This window comes from Panicum virgatum, unplaced genomic scaffold (genome assembly GCF_016808335.1).
Source record: "Panicum virgatum strain AP13 unplaced genomic scaffold, P.virgatum_v5 scaffold_1427, whole genome shotgun sequence".
Classification (NCBI taxonomy): Eukaryota; Viridiplantae; Streptophyta; class Magnoliopsida; order Poales; family Poaceae; genus Panicum; species Panicum virgatum.
Window position 1 is genome coordinate 80,351 of NW_024376269.1, and position 14,268 is coordinate 94,618.

Consider the following 14,268-nt stretch of genomic DNA (forward strand, 5'->3'; position numbering starts at 1 on the left):
CCCCTTAGCCCAGAATATAGCCGTTGGGCCAAGGGTTACCCGGAGACTCCAGGTATAAGCCCAGAAACTCCGAGCCAGAAGCATTTTCCTCACTGGATCAGACATCCGGAGACTCCGGGTAGCAGGGTCCGGAGTATCCGGCCCTATACCCGGAGTATCCGGGTTAGGCAAGAGAAATTCTCACATTTTGCTCTCTTGAGTGGTTTTTGTGGCTCACAATTGTTTGTCTAGGTTTTTTTGAGCACAAGTTCTAAATCAAAACCCTTGAGCCAAGTCCCTCTTGATAGTACGGTGTTCCTATACTTAAATTTCAAATATAAAATCTAATATCTTCAGTACGCTTGAACAACGCCTTTTCATTTCCTTTTGAGGGGTCGTACGTCGTCACTTGATTCACCTGTTTAAACTCATCACCTGCACACATGCTTAATTATACGATTAAATGTACATGTGTTTTGTCATTAATCACCAAAACCCACTTAGGAGCCTAGATCACTTTCAAGGTGTCACTTTTACAAAAGATAATCTAGCTAAATGGAACTGGCGAGGAAACCAGTGTTGCGACAGTTGGACATAGTGGGAGGAATGTGGGATGAGTCTCAACAAAGGAAATATGGGGAGCACTCATTGGCGCAAAGTCGACCTCGTCCGCTTTGCGGTCCGACTACCCGACACTGACCCAGACGATTCTGGGCGCTTCCCGAGAACGCTCGTGGCTGGCGGCGCGGCGACCTCCGTCCTGACCGACTAGCTGGAGCTCCCCGCCTGAGCTTGAGGGATGGCGGGGTCCGGCACCCCAACTACTTGCGAAGATGATGGCTCGCCCTTGTTGTCGTCCTCGTACATCAGGCTCTCCCAGGTGTCATTGCCGAGGTCGTCGTCGGCATCATCGTTGCCATCATCGACGGTGTCACTCATGATCTCGTCATCACTGGGCACATCCTCGCCTGCCTTACGGCGCCTCGCGCGCTCTCTCCTCACCTCCTCTCGCTCGATGTTCTTTTTTTTCTTGTCATCCTTCTTCTTCTTTGCCTCGGCAGCGAGACAGCATGCCTCCTATGCGGTCGCATCCTCCGGTAACGGAGCATGGGACACACGGAAGGTCAAAATTTTAAAACCCGTCCAGTGCGGTTTTAAAACATGTCCTGCGGGGAGAAAACACAAGAAATGAAAGTCACGATGACGGAAGATGGACTGGGATCAAGAAGGCGAGGTCAGAACAAGGAAGATACTAACCAATTCGACGAATCCATCCTCTAGGGGCATCATCGGGTGCCCAAGGACCAGATAATCCGGATGCATGGGATCGAAGGCCTCACAAACCCGATGCGCGATCTCCGTTTGGTGGATCACCTCCGGCGACATCATGCTCCCGCACAGATCGACACCGGGCCCCATCTGGTACAAGGGCAGGGTTCACGCCATGATCGGCGCGACCCTCCTCGAGTGGTAGGCCCCGACGACTCTGATGCCGTGGAGGCCGAGAGCCTTTAAGCGCCGGATGGCTCCCAGCAGGCCGGCAAGTCTCTCCCTCTCCTTCTTCACCGTGCCGTCTCCCCACTCACGCGGGACCGCCGTTATGGGTTGGCCAGTGAAGCTCAGGAGGTGGTCCTAGTCGTCATTCTTGAGGTAGAACGAGGTGATATGCCAACCCTTGTTGGACTTTGTGAGATGAATGTCCATGTATTCGGCTGCCCGGTTGGCCGCCGTGGAGGTGGATGCTGGGTAGCCGATGGGAGGAACCACGCGCCGTTGTGCCTCACTGACTGAAGTGAGATGCCAAAGAAGTACTTCCAGAGTAGAAAAGTACAGAGGGATTCCCAGGAACCCCTCGCACAATGCGATGAAGGCCGCGGTCTGCTGAACCCCATTGGGATTCAGATGTTGTAGCTCAACTTTGTAGTGGTGGAGCAGCCCGCTGAAGAACTCGTGCACCGGTGGCTGTTGCGCCCTCTCGTCACCTGGCACGATCCACTCCTGCGCATTGGTGAGGGAGCGCAGGGGTCCTTTCGCCACAAGCCTATTCAATCGCAAGCGGGTTGCATCCCAGGGCTCACCATGGCGAGAATAAAGCGGGAGGTGGAATGCGTGCGGACGGGGATCTCTGCGGCGGTGGAGTGAGTTGTAGCGACGGAACCGGCAAGGCGTGCAATGTGAGCATTTCCTCTGGTGCGAACAAAGGTGGCGGAACGGTCTCAGCACAAGCATAGAAGAAGGAGGAGAGGGGGAGACGAACCGACGTCACGATCCCCACAGGTGTCATCATTGCTGCGGCCGCCCAGAACGCACCGCAGTTTGTCAAACTCGAGGCCCATGACACAAACAGTCTCGGCCGGTTAGGGAATTGCACCTGGGGAGAAATGACCACGGTGCCCTTGGGGGAGAAGGGACACGAGCCCTGAAACATCTCAACCGCTCACTGCCATCCTTGGGTTTGAAGGCCGGCCTGACGAAGGGCTCGTGGCTGCCTGAGGACGCCACCGAACGAAAGGCGGGCCGGACAAATCAAGGCCATTTTTTTTCAGAAAAGAAGCCAAACATATGAACAAACGAGGGTCGACTCAACAATACAACGCGACAAATCCTTTAGCTTTATTCCCGAAAAAGAAACGCTACAAAGTGCAGTCAACCCATGGCAGTTATAGGACACAAAATGTGTTGCCACAATGAAGGGGACAATTTTGTCCGTCTTGGAGGGGAGTAGAAGCTAGAATACAGAGGTTCGGAGTTATGCTTCCTCGCAAGCCTTCTTCTAGCATCCTCCCCACTAGGGGCATTGCGGGGGGTCACACTGGCGGACAGCTTAGCCGCCACCGTCGTTGGTGGAGCAACCTCGTCGCCGAAGAGGACAACGGGGAATGCATCTTTAGCACGCTCCAACGCCGGGATTTTCGGTCCCCGACGAGGAGTCCCAAAGCCGGAGAGCGAGGGATACCGGGCGCGTTTGTAAACCAAGCAATCCTTATGATTCGCTCTGGTTGCCAAGCGACCTGGAAGCCTTCTCCAGCGATCTTCAACCGCTCGCAAGCCTTCTTCTATCACCAAGATCTATAGGACTGGTGAGTCCCCTCAGGGGACGAACACAAGCAAGAAGAAGCACCATTATTATGTGGAAGAAAGACATAGAAGCAAGAAGAGCTGACTGGAAGCAAAACTCCAGTTAGATCGATTTATTGCCAAAAACCGGAGGGGGGCCAGTCTCATGCGAAGAGTCTTGGCTCACCCTCAAAAGGCTCGACGCCTTCACGAGAAAGACAGGAGACACCCTCGATCGGGGCACCGCAATGAGACAGAGCTACCTGGCACAAGAGGGGGCAGCTTCTGACCCAGCATCGAACTGTGCAGGCCCTTGCAGTCGCCCACCTCAGAAAAACCACCTAGAAGGACACACGCACAGAAGCGACTGCCAGACGGAAGGGGGACACACACGCTAAACCCTCTGAATGAATCTCTGACTCATTTAGAGGCACAGGGGCTACACCCAGCGGAGCTAATGGCGACAACGTCGCGTCCCATCACAGCAGCAAGCCCACACTAACAAGCAACTGAGTTTAAACCACGAGGCTCGAGGGCTACACCTAGTGGGTGCACTCGCACGCATCCCCTGAAAACCACGAGGGAACAACGGCAAGCGGTTCATTTGAACCAACAAGACGCTCCTCTGAAATGAGCCCTCCACCCCCTCCCCCGCGCGGATGCTACACAGCTACGGTAGGGGCCGGGGGCTACTGATGAGGATAAAAGTTACCAGTGCTACTAGACTGTTACAGACTGAACCACTGATTAGAGATTCAAAGCAAAGGCCAAGACAGTGAATGTCAGCCCAAAACACAAGTGGCCCAACTCCAGTAGAGGGTCCACACCCGTCGAGGAGCAGGTTCGCCCGACCTCTACAAGAGTAGTCCGCCTCGCTCGACTCTCATGAGGGAGCTCCTCCTTGCCAGACCCTCGCGGGAGCCGCCTCGCTCCACCCGGCTTGGGAGGGGCCCGCACCACCACATGGCAGCTAGCCGACCCCTAGACAAAGGGGGACACCCCCAGTCAACGAGGAGTCCGCCACCGAGCAGTCACATCGGACAACGAAGGGCGTGACCGCCCACGACGGCACCCACTCCTCAGTACGAACCGTGACGACAGCGGAGGCGACGGGGCGCTGCCTAGTGGCGTGCAACGGAAGGAGGCATCATCAACAGTCAACCCCCATCCCGGGCTTCCACGACCCAACCTAAGGGGAGACTCTCTCGACTCTACGCAACCCGAACAGACCCATTCAAACCACACTCACACGCACAACCAGAGACTTGGGAGCTCGCCCCTCTCTCGCCCGTTTGTTATCCCCTACTGTAAATTGAGTGCAAGAACATGAGCAACTCGAACTGGACGTAGGGATATTTAGCCCGAACCTGTATAATCCTTGTGTCTCCCCTTGCATTACCATCCGGGCCCGTGACGCGCATACGTTAATCTACTCGTCTGTGATACGGAACACCCACAAATATATTTTAATTTTATATTCTATGATTGGATCGAACAAAACAAGCCATATGTAAAAGAACCAAAAAAATAGAAATTAGAGTAAAGTCCACCCGCGGTCCTTAAACTTGCACGGGTGTGTCACTCTGGTCCCCGAACTCGCAAAACGGCCGTTTAGGTGCCTAAACACTGTTCCAGTTTCACTATAGACCAACCGTGCGCCAACGCGCGTAGGATTTTGCAGTTAACCCCCCTTTTAACCCCACGCATGTTTTCTTCCGATGGCGCCATTTGCTCCATCCCGCGACTGTTCCGTTCCTTCCACCGCCATTTTCTCTCTCCCCCGAACCACGACTGTTCCTGTTCTTCTCTCGGTGGTGGAGGCGAGCTCGGCGGAGGCGATTGGCAGCGTTGGATGTGGGCGGAGGCGATTGGCACCGAATCGGGCCGCGGGTTGAACGCATCCGCGTTGGAGGTGTCCGCGGCGGCTGATTGCGACGATGTCTCCACGATTGCGAGGGAAAGCGGAAGGGCCACTGCTATACGGTGAGTAGATCATCCCTTCCCCTCCTGTTGTTTGCAACTTTTGTGGATTAGTCATCGTAGTTGTAGGGCTTCAATTTGATGAGAGATGGATTTCGTATTTCTAGGGCGTGAATTGTTGTTTCTGATGAGATTTGTTAGGGTTGTCCCTCTTCTGATAAACTGTGTTCTTTTGTTTCAATAATGTAGGTCCTGCTAGTGATGCATTCACCATTGAGTTACACCATGTAGTATTTTTTGTTGGGTCAGGTCATCTCAGGTCTTATGTTGATGAGAAAATTGACTGGTTTGACTGGATTGATTGTGATACATGGTCTGCCTTGTGGTTTGAGGATTTCGTTGAGCTACTGGGCTACCGTAGTGTGACAGGCATCAAATTCTATCAGTTGTTACCAGGTAAAGATCTCAGTGATGGGTCGAGGGTAATTGCAACAGATCAAGACGCTAATGTGATGGTCAGTGTAGTTCACAAGGTCAGAAATTTGTTGGTGTATGCTGATCTTCATGGCAGTATGGATAGTGTTGACTGGGATGACATTGTTGTTAATCCTGTGAATCAGTTGCCTAAGGTTTTGAGTCCACAGAAAGTTGTGTATGAGAAAAACTCAGCAGTGAAATTACCTGTATTCTATACTGATGTAAACAAAGGCAGAGTAGACGAAGGTGGACAAAACAAAGACAGAGTAGGCCAAGCTGGACCTAGCCAAGAACCTGATGGAGATGAAGAGGAGGAATTTGTTGACAGTGACTATGACATTGGTGATGGAGATGATGACTTGTTAAAGGATGCTATTGACTTGGAGGTGCCAGAGGTTAAAGGCAATAAGAAGGCCAAGGGCAACCAGTTGAAGGGTATCGAGGTCACAGGGGCTATTGTATTACATGATAATGCAGATACAGATGATGATGATGTCCTGGAGCTTCCTGAGTCAGATGGTGAAGGAGAAGAAAGGTTGAGGTTCAATTCTTGGAATGAAGAGGACTTGAGGAATCCAACATTCTGTTGGGCTTGTCTTTCCTTCAGTTCAGAGTCTCAGACAAGCAATTACAGAATATAGTGTAAGGAATAGAGTAGAAATCAAGCTTCCTAGGAATGACCAGAAAAGAGTGAGGGCTCATTGTGCAGATGGATGCCTTTGGAATTTGTATGCATCATGGGATAGCAGAGTGAACTCTTTTGTTGTCAAGACATACTATGGAACCTATAACTGTCAGAAAGAGTGGATCTTAAGGAGATGCACCTCTAAATGGCTTACAGACAAGTACATAGATTCTTTCAGAGCCAATGAGAAGATGAGTATTGCCAGCTTTGGTAGAACAATCCAAAAGGACTGGAATTTGACCCCATCAAGGAGTAAGGTAGCTAGAGCAAGAAGGCTAATTATGAAGGTCATTCATGGTTATGAGATCAAATAGTATGACAGCCTGTGGGACTATGCAGAAGAGGTGAGGAGAAGCAACCCTGGTAGCTCACTTTATCTGAACCTGGCAGGAAACCTTTTCAATACTTGCTTCATGGCTTTGGATGCTTGTAAGAGGGGTTTTTTGGCAGGGTGTAGACCCATTATCTGTCTTGATGGGTGTCATATCAAGACAAAATTTGGAGGTCAATTGTTGACAGTCGTGGGGGTGGATCCAAATGACTGTATTTTTCCAATAGCAATGGCTGTTGTTGAGGTGTGAAAAAGGTCTTTCCTAACTCAGAACATAGGTTCTGTGTCAGACACCTTTACTCCAACTTTCAGGAAAAGTTCAAGGGGGAGATACTAAAGAACCAACTCTGGGCTTGTGCAAGGTCATCTTCAGTTCAACAGAAATATGGATAGGATGAAAGCTTTGGATGCAGATGCTCACAAATAGCTAAAGAAAATGGATCCCAAAACATGGGTAAGGGCATATTTCTCTGAATTTCCAAAGTGTGACATACTACTTAATAATAATTGTGAGGTTTTCAACAAGTACATATTAGAAGCCAGAGAACTCCCTATACTCAGAATGTTTGAGAGAATAAAGACTCAACTCATGACCAGACACTACGCAAAGCAAAAGGAGGCTGATGGGTTTGCAAGTAACTTTTGTCCTAAGATTAGAGCAAAAGTGAGTTCTAATGCAGAATTTGCCAATATGTGCTATGCTATGCCATCTGGACATGGAGTGTTTCAAGTACAAATTAGAGAGTACAGTCACATTGTGGACATATTTGCCAAGACTTGTAACTGCAGAAGGTGGCAGCTAACTGGAGTGCCCTGTTGTCATGCAATTGCTTGTTTGAGGCATGAGAGGATCCAACCTGAAAGTGTGCTGCCAGACTGCTATGCTGTTGACACTTTCAAGAAAGCATATGCATTTAGTATATGGCCTTGCAGGGACAAAAGTGAATGGGCACATGTCAATAGCCCAACCATTTCACCTCTCGTGTATGAAAAGAAGGTAGGCAGGCCACCCAAGTCAAGAAAGAAGCAACCACATGAGGTACAAGGGAAAAATGGCCCAAAATTTTCCAAACATGGGGTAACAATACATTGCAGGCACTGCTCTGAGGCTAATCACAATAGTGGAGGTTGCAAACTCAAAAAGAATGGCTTCACTTCTATAGAGGCTAAAAAACTGGTTGCAAATACACAAGCACAACTACAAAGAGAGGCTGAGGAGGCTGCTCAACATGCTGCTTCTGTTAGATAACTAGGCAATTTTCGGTATATTTTAATTCCAAATATTACTAGCAAATTTATGGTATAAATGAGTGATAATGTGTGAATAAGATATGTGCATGTGTTCATGTTATTCTTACTAATAAGCATGAATAAAAAGTTAAACCAGAATAGGTTTAGAGTGTACCCCAAGGCGGGACCAGTGCCGGAGGCACCGGTTGCACCGTTACCAGCTGGAATAGACATGCTATTCGACTGGCCTTGACTGAAGTAGCCGAACGATGTCGATGCAGGAAGAGGTTCGCAGTGCAGTCCCATGAACGGTCACCAGGAAGCAGAAGAAGTAGTCGTTCGTTCACGCCGGGAAGTAGAAGAAGTAGTCGATCAGGGAGCGAGCAGTTGCGTCAAGATGCTCCCAAAAACCTGATTGCCCACGTCCCGTGCAGGACCTTCAGCGAGCAGAGGTTCCGGAGGCCTGCTCTCGCTAGAGCTGTGCGTGCAGCACTAGCGATGGGAACGGCAGAAAGCAGCAGAGGGAGAAGGGAGATGTCTCCTAAGCAGGAGTACCTGGATCAAGTGCTGAAGTGTGTATCGATGAGAGGAGGAAGGGGTGGTTTATATAGGCGTGGAGGTGCCTCAGGTTCAACGAACCTGGACGTCGTAAAGAGCTTTGATGAGCGGCAGTTACTAGTGTGATTCTCCAGTCATTACTGTCAATGTTTATTCTCTGTTTTAATGTTCTTAATAGCAAAACGTTCTTCTCATCTTCCTCGCCACGCCCACGGCCTCGGCCTCGGCCCGGCTCGGCGAGGCGAGTGAGCGCGCGCGCACGTGTGGTTCACCGACCTCCTCTTACCGGTTTCACAAGTGGTGTACACGAAGTCCACCCTTTAAGTCGGTTGAGATCCTCCTCAAATCTCGGTACGGAATTAAGCAATTGATTCCCTAGCATTTAATAGTGAGCTTTAAATTCTTTTATTGTATTGATTAGAATAAATTGGCCAAGCCCATAATTCCAACAGCTTCACTAAATCCACATGTAGACCAGGTGCCAGTTACCCCCAGGTGAGTTGCAGCACCTTTGACTTACACTTTGATCAGTAACAAACACCTTACAATGCATGAGCTGTCTTGTGTAGGTGCTCCAACCAAGCACCCAAGAAAATGCATATGTGCCACACACACAAGGTAGCTCTATCACCATGCTGGATGACATTCTGTCACAGGTAACATCAAAATATACTTCTTCAGTACGTGCTATGCAAATACTCATAGACAATTCATTATGTAGGAACCCACACCTACAATGCAGTCACAGGCAATGGGACCTTTGCCTGACAGTCAGCTCATACTGACCAACCAGCCACTACAGAGGCCACAGCCTCTAACTACAAGCACTAAGGCTGGCAAGGCAGCAATAGCTAGGAAGAGGAAACCAGCAACTCAAAAAAATGATGGGGAAGGTGCTAAAAAGAAGTCAAGGGCTACAAAGAAATCAGCAAACAATCAAAGTGAAGGTGCAAGCACTTGAAATGCCCATTGCTGTAGTTAAATCAGCAGTTACCAAGCACATTGCTCTGTTTTGGCATGTGCAATTTTGTAAGCATCAAACTGTTAAGATGCACAATTACTTATGTCAGGAGCCATGGCTGTTATAAACATGTAGCCATCAAATTATTAAGGTCTGTTACTTGTCGTGGCTGTTATGCCAGCTATTCTATTAACGGTTCAAAATTGTTCAGTCAAATGGTGCTGCAAAACTGAAGCGTCCCATGTCAATTTCACAATTCAGTCAAGTGTGCTGAAAAACTGAAGTTTCCCATGGCTGCGGCATGTGCGCATCATGCCAATGCTGGCCGTGCGCGCGAGCGCCGGCGAACAGCAGCAAGCCTCGGCGCCACCGTGCCCATGGTGGAACAGCAGCCGACCTTGGCGCCGCCGTGCCCGTGGCGGAACAGCAGCCGACCTTGGCGCCGCCGTGCCTGTGGCAGAACAGCAGCCGGCCTCGGCGGCGACGAGATAGACGACGACGGCAAGGACTTGCACTCAGATGAGAAGGACGGACGGCGGACAGAAGCGCCAGGGAGGGAGCAAACGGAGGCCGCACGGAACCGTCGGAAGAAAACGTGCGTGGGGTGAGGGTGGGGGGTTAACTGCAAAATACTACGCGTGTTGGTGCACGGTTGGTCTACGGTGAAACTGGAACAGTGTTTAGGCACTTAAACGGCCGTTTTGTGCGAGTTTGGTTACCGGAGTGACACACCCGTGCAAGTTTAAGGACCACGGGTGGACTTTACTCTAGAAATTAATATATAAATAAGTGCCAAAGAAACATCAAATTTGGAGTTCATATGAGGAAGAAATATCAATTACAAATTTTAATTCCATTTTAAAAAGAGAAAATGAACCATACACGTGTTCTTCAAATATTACCAATTACAAATTTTAATTCAAAAAAATGAATGCTTGCCGCAGCTAAATCTTGTCATTTTGAGTTTTAGGAGATCACGTTTTGAGATTTTAAGATAGACGTTTGTGCTACATCATGAGTTCCACTTGAAATTGATAGTCAATTACTTTGTGATTCAATTTCATTATGAGTTGTACCTAAACCGACAAGGAAATTGGTATTTCGCTGTGAGTTCCAGAAAAACAACAAGGAAAAATTGCATTTTTCTTGTGATTTTAATAAACCGACAAGGAAATTAGCATTTTCCTGTGAGCCTTAATTCGTGGTACGTAGAAAAAATTTAGTTTCCAGTAGTGCTTTAATTGTGATGCTTTATCCAATGTATGGTTCTGTACATGTTGACTGTTGATTCTAGGATTATTATCACAAGAGTTGATGGAGTTAGACTCGCGTCTCGAAAATCCGGTTCGTTACACACTATCTCCTTCGAACCTTCTGCTAATCAAATCTGCCCCTTTGAAAGTATCCCGTTTCTGCCTTCAAAAAAAAAAAGTATCCCGTTTCTTATTTATTAGCCTGAATGCTTCTTCGGACACAGCCTCGGCCTGGTTTTCGCGCTCCACTGCACCGGATAAAAAACAAGGATTGAACCAAGTCGCGACAAGTTTATTAGGTCGAAACTAAAAGTTGGCATTGATACAGAGCTTTATTTTTTCTTCGCGACCATGCCTAAGCATATTTTTTATTAAGAGAGTATATACAAAGCTTTATTTATAGAGCTTTATTATTCTTGCTCTAAAATGAGACTGTGTGATGACGTTTATTATTGCATAATCATTGTCATCATCGCGTTTGTTGACGCCTACCAACGTCACCACTGGAAACCAGCGATGTCGCCCGTAGACATCAATGGGGTGGTAGGTATTTCATGGGCCACGAATAAATCCGCAAGCGCACGGAGTACCGCCGTAGCATTTTATCCGAGAGTAACCCGGGGTGTCATTTATATTTCCGCAGGGAAGGCGGCAGTGTATAGAATTTAGTTAAGTTAGGAGGAACCACCATGAATTAATGTCAATGATCTGAACAGGGTGACAATATTCATGGTAAAAAGGGGTAGTGAACACACAAGCACAACTAGATAATATGCATAGGACATCGGAGAGGAAAGAGCAAGATCAAGGATAACTAGAGCCATAATCTATTGTACTCTCATGAGCAAACCGAACTGAGTCGTTCATACACAAAGGAAAAGCCTGATCAATGGACTAGAGAGACCGCATCCAGATGAACAGGAGGAGCCTGAACATCCAACGGCTTTATGTACCTCCTACCCCTCTATCCGAACGTGGAGGATTACTCGGGCTCGGACAGGGCTGTCACCACCTGCGGCTACCTCTACAAACCGTGGGATAGAGTTGCATTTAAACGTGGTCATCAACCCAGGCACCACACTTGCGCTAACGAGCACTACTCTAGCCTTGCGCAAGGACACCCTTGTCTATCCGGGGCCTTAGTTCTAGAGCGCCCAATTAAGAAAGATGAAACAAAGCCATGATATACTTACTAGTCTATGCATATAAATCACTCAAGACAATCATAACTCACAAGAAGGATCACATACATAACAGAGCATATGAACCAAAGTACTGAATAGAATAAATAAGCATCTAGTACAAACTCAGAGAATTACATAAAGAGAAGGTAAAAGACATATCGGACTCTCCACGAAGACTCTAAGACCTCGAACTACGACTCGAACCTGAACTCCTCTAGTCCTAAGACCTCTACAAGTGGAGATAAACTACATGTTGAGGGAGTAGCTCTTCACCAATTTCTCCATGCCATGAAATGGAGCCCCTCCCCTCATATTTATAGAAGGGAGCCACCCTTTGCTTGGCCGTGAATTCAGCATAGAACCACTTGAACCGACGTTGTGAGCCAATGGGAGGTTGCCACATCACAAACTTAAGGCGGTGGGGCCCATGGGCAGGTCGGCCGACCTGTAGATCGGCCGGCCTCCCAGTGGGCCCACCGACCTTCTCCTTTGTCCTATGGGCTGTTCTCAGGGCACACTTGTCAATAGTGTGTGGCCTGGCTTCGTTCCTGCTGGATTTCTTCTCTGGTAGCCTTTTGATCCATGTGTGCCGATGTCTGATTGGTCGGTGTTTGCTCTTTTGCCGAAAGGGTATGATTGCCCTATATTTTCAGCTAAAACCTGCACTCATAGAAAGCTAGAGGAACATGTGGAATTCGGTGATTTATTAGTGGAATGAGTGTAAGAAATGCAAGTCCATCCATTTATTATGGCAATATTGACGCTCAGAAATGGTCGTTAGTGAGCATCAATGAGACCCCCCCCCAAGCTGAACTTTGCTCGTCCCTGAGCAAAGCTAAACTTTAGGTTGTTGATCAGGAGTTGCTGCAATGCTTCATTTCTTCATCATGCACAAGTTACAACAAAATATTCTATCTTGAACTGAATAAGTTGGTCAAACTTTTGCTCACCCGTTTTACCTTAATCTCCATGGGGCTTTTGGCCTTCTCCTTGTCTTGGGCAGTTGAGAGATAGAACGATTCATAAAGCACCACTTACCCATTCCTTTCTCAAGATTACGTCCGGAGGTTTTCAAAAGTTTTTCAAAAAACAAGTTCCTCGAATGACACTCTTATTCGCTCAAAGGTGTTTGTATCCTCACCAAGGCCTTTTGTGTGCCTTCTTTCTCCTACTTCTAAAGGCTTTCGTGGAGCTCAAGGTAGGGAGAAAACTAAGGCATACTTATTTCAAATATTTTGCAAAGTCAAAGATCGGACCAAAAAAGTAAGCAAGTCATACAACCATGATCGAGAAGTGCATGTGTGTGGATATGTGGTGGATGGAGTGAAAAGCAAAAAGGATAAGTTGTTTCATGATTTTGTCTCTCTCTTCTTATATTTTGGGCATGGCTAATTTTCTTATTTTTGCATGGACCTTCATGTGCCCGCCTTCCTTTCTTTTTTTTTTCTTTTTTTTCATGGGCCTTCATGTGCCCTCTTTCTTTCTTTTTCAATACATAGCTCATGCCCTTATTGGAGAGAGTTTTGGGAGGGACTTTATGGAGTATAGAATATGAGAGAGGATATGAATGAGTGGATGGTATGGAAATGCTATCCTTCCGGTGTGTACGTGATTCTCGATCATGAGAGTATAAAAAGAAACTCAAAAAGGTCACAAAATTTGACAAAGCTCAAGATGATACAAGCAGCATGTAAAAGGGGTTGTTTCTTTGTAGGCTTCATGCATATGGCTCTGGTGGGTATTTCTCATCATCGAGGAACTTTTTATTTTGTAGTTTTCAAAGATAAAAGTTTCGGACGTAAGATTTTGCTCAGAACAGGTTTGTAGCAACTCTAATCCATCATATCATATTTCTCAACAGCTTAGACTCAGATCATGCACTCGCAACCCACAAAATTTCAGGTTCAGGATAAACTTTCTGAGACCAACAAACTCAGTTCTCGGAGAATATGAGTTGTAAACTATGCATGACAAGAAAATTAAAACAGAGCAACTATTCATCATTTCAACTGGAGAACTTAGGCATTCTTACCGCTCATGAGAAAACAAACAAATGACACTTAAAGGAAAATAAAGATAAGCGACTCGACTTCTTCTTCTTTTTTTAGCTTGCAATGTAAGATGATGGAAAGGGAAATATGCAAATGCAAGATACATGTTACCTTCGGGAACTCCTTCCCCCCAAGCTAGCTCACTGACCGGGTGGAGGGTAGTACCCATAGTGCTAATAGAATGCTTGAGCGTCCTGATACTGCTTTCGAAGCAGTTCCATGGTGGCTTCATGATTTGTTTGTTGTTGTGCGTGATATCTTGCGGTGTCTTGAATGTGTTGGGTGAGAGCTCCTTGGGTCTGTTGTGTCCTATCATCGATGTCGCCGACTCGGATGTTGATGTCGTGTATCCCCTGAGAGAGGTCACGATATCCTCAGGCTGAAAATGAGCGTCGGGCAGCAAAGAGTGGAGGTGCTCCGCTCGAACTAGAACCACTAATATACGCCCAGTTCGTTCGTGCGGATTGATCCCACTCAGAGCTGCCTGCACTCTGCCATGATGAACCTCCAGCTTCGGGTTGCGGGATATATCGGTCCCAACTAGACTGCTGTCCGGACGAGGGTCCGGCTGCTCCAGCAGCG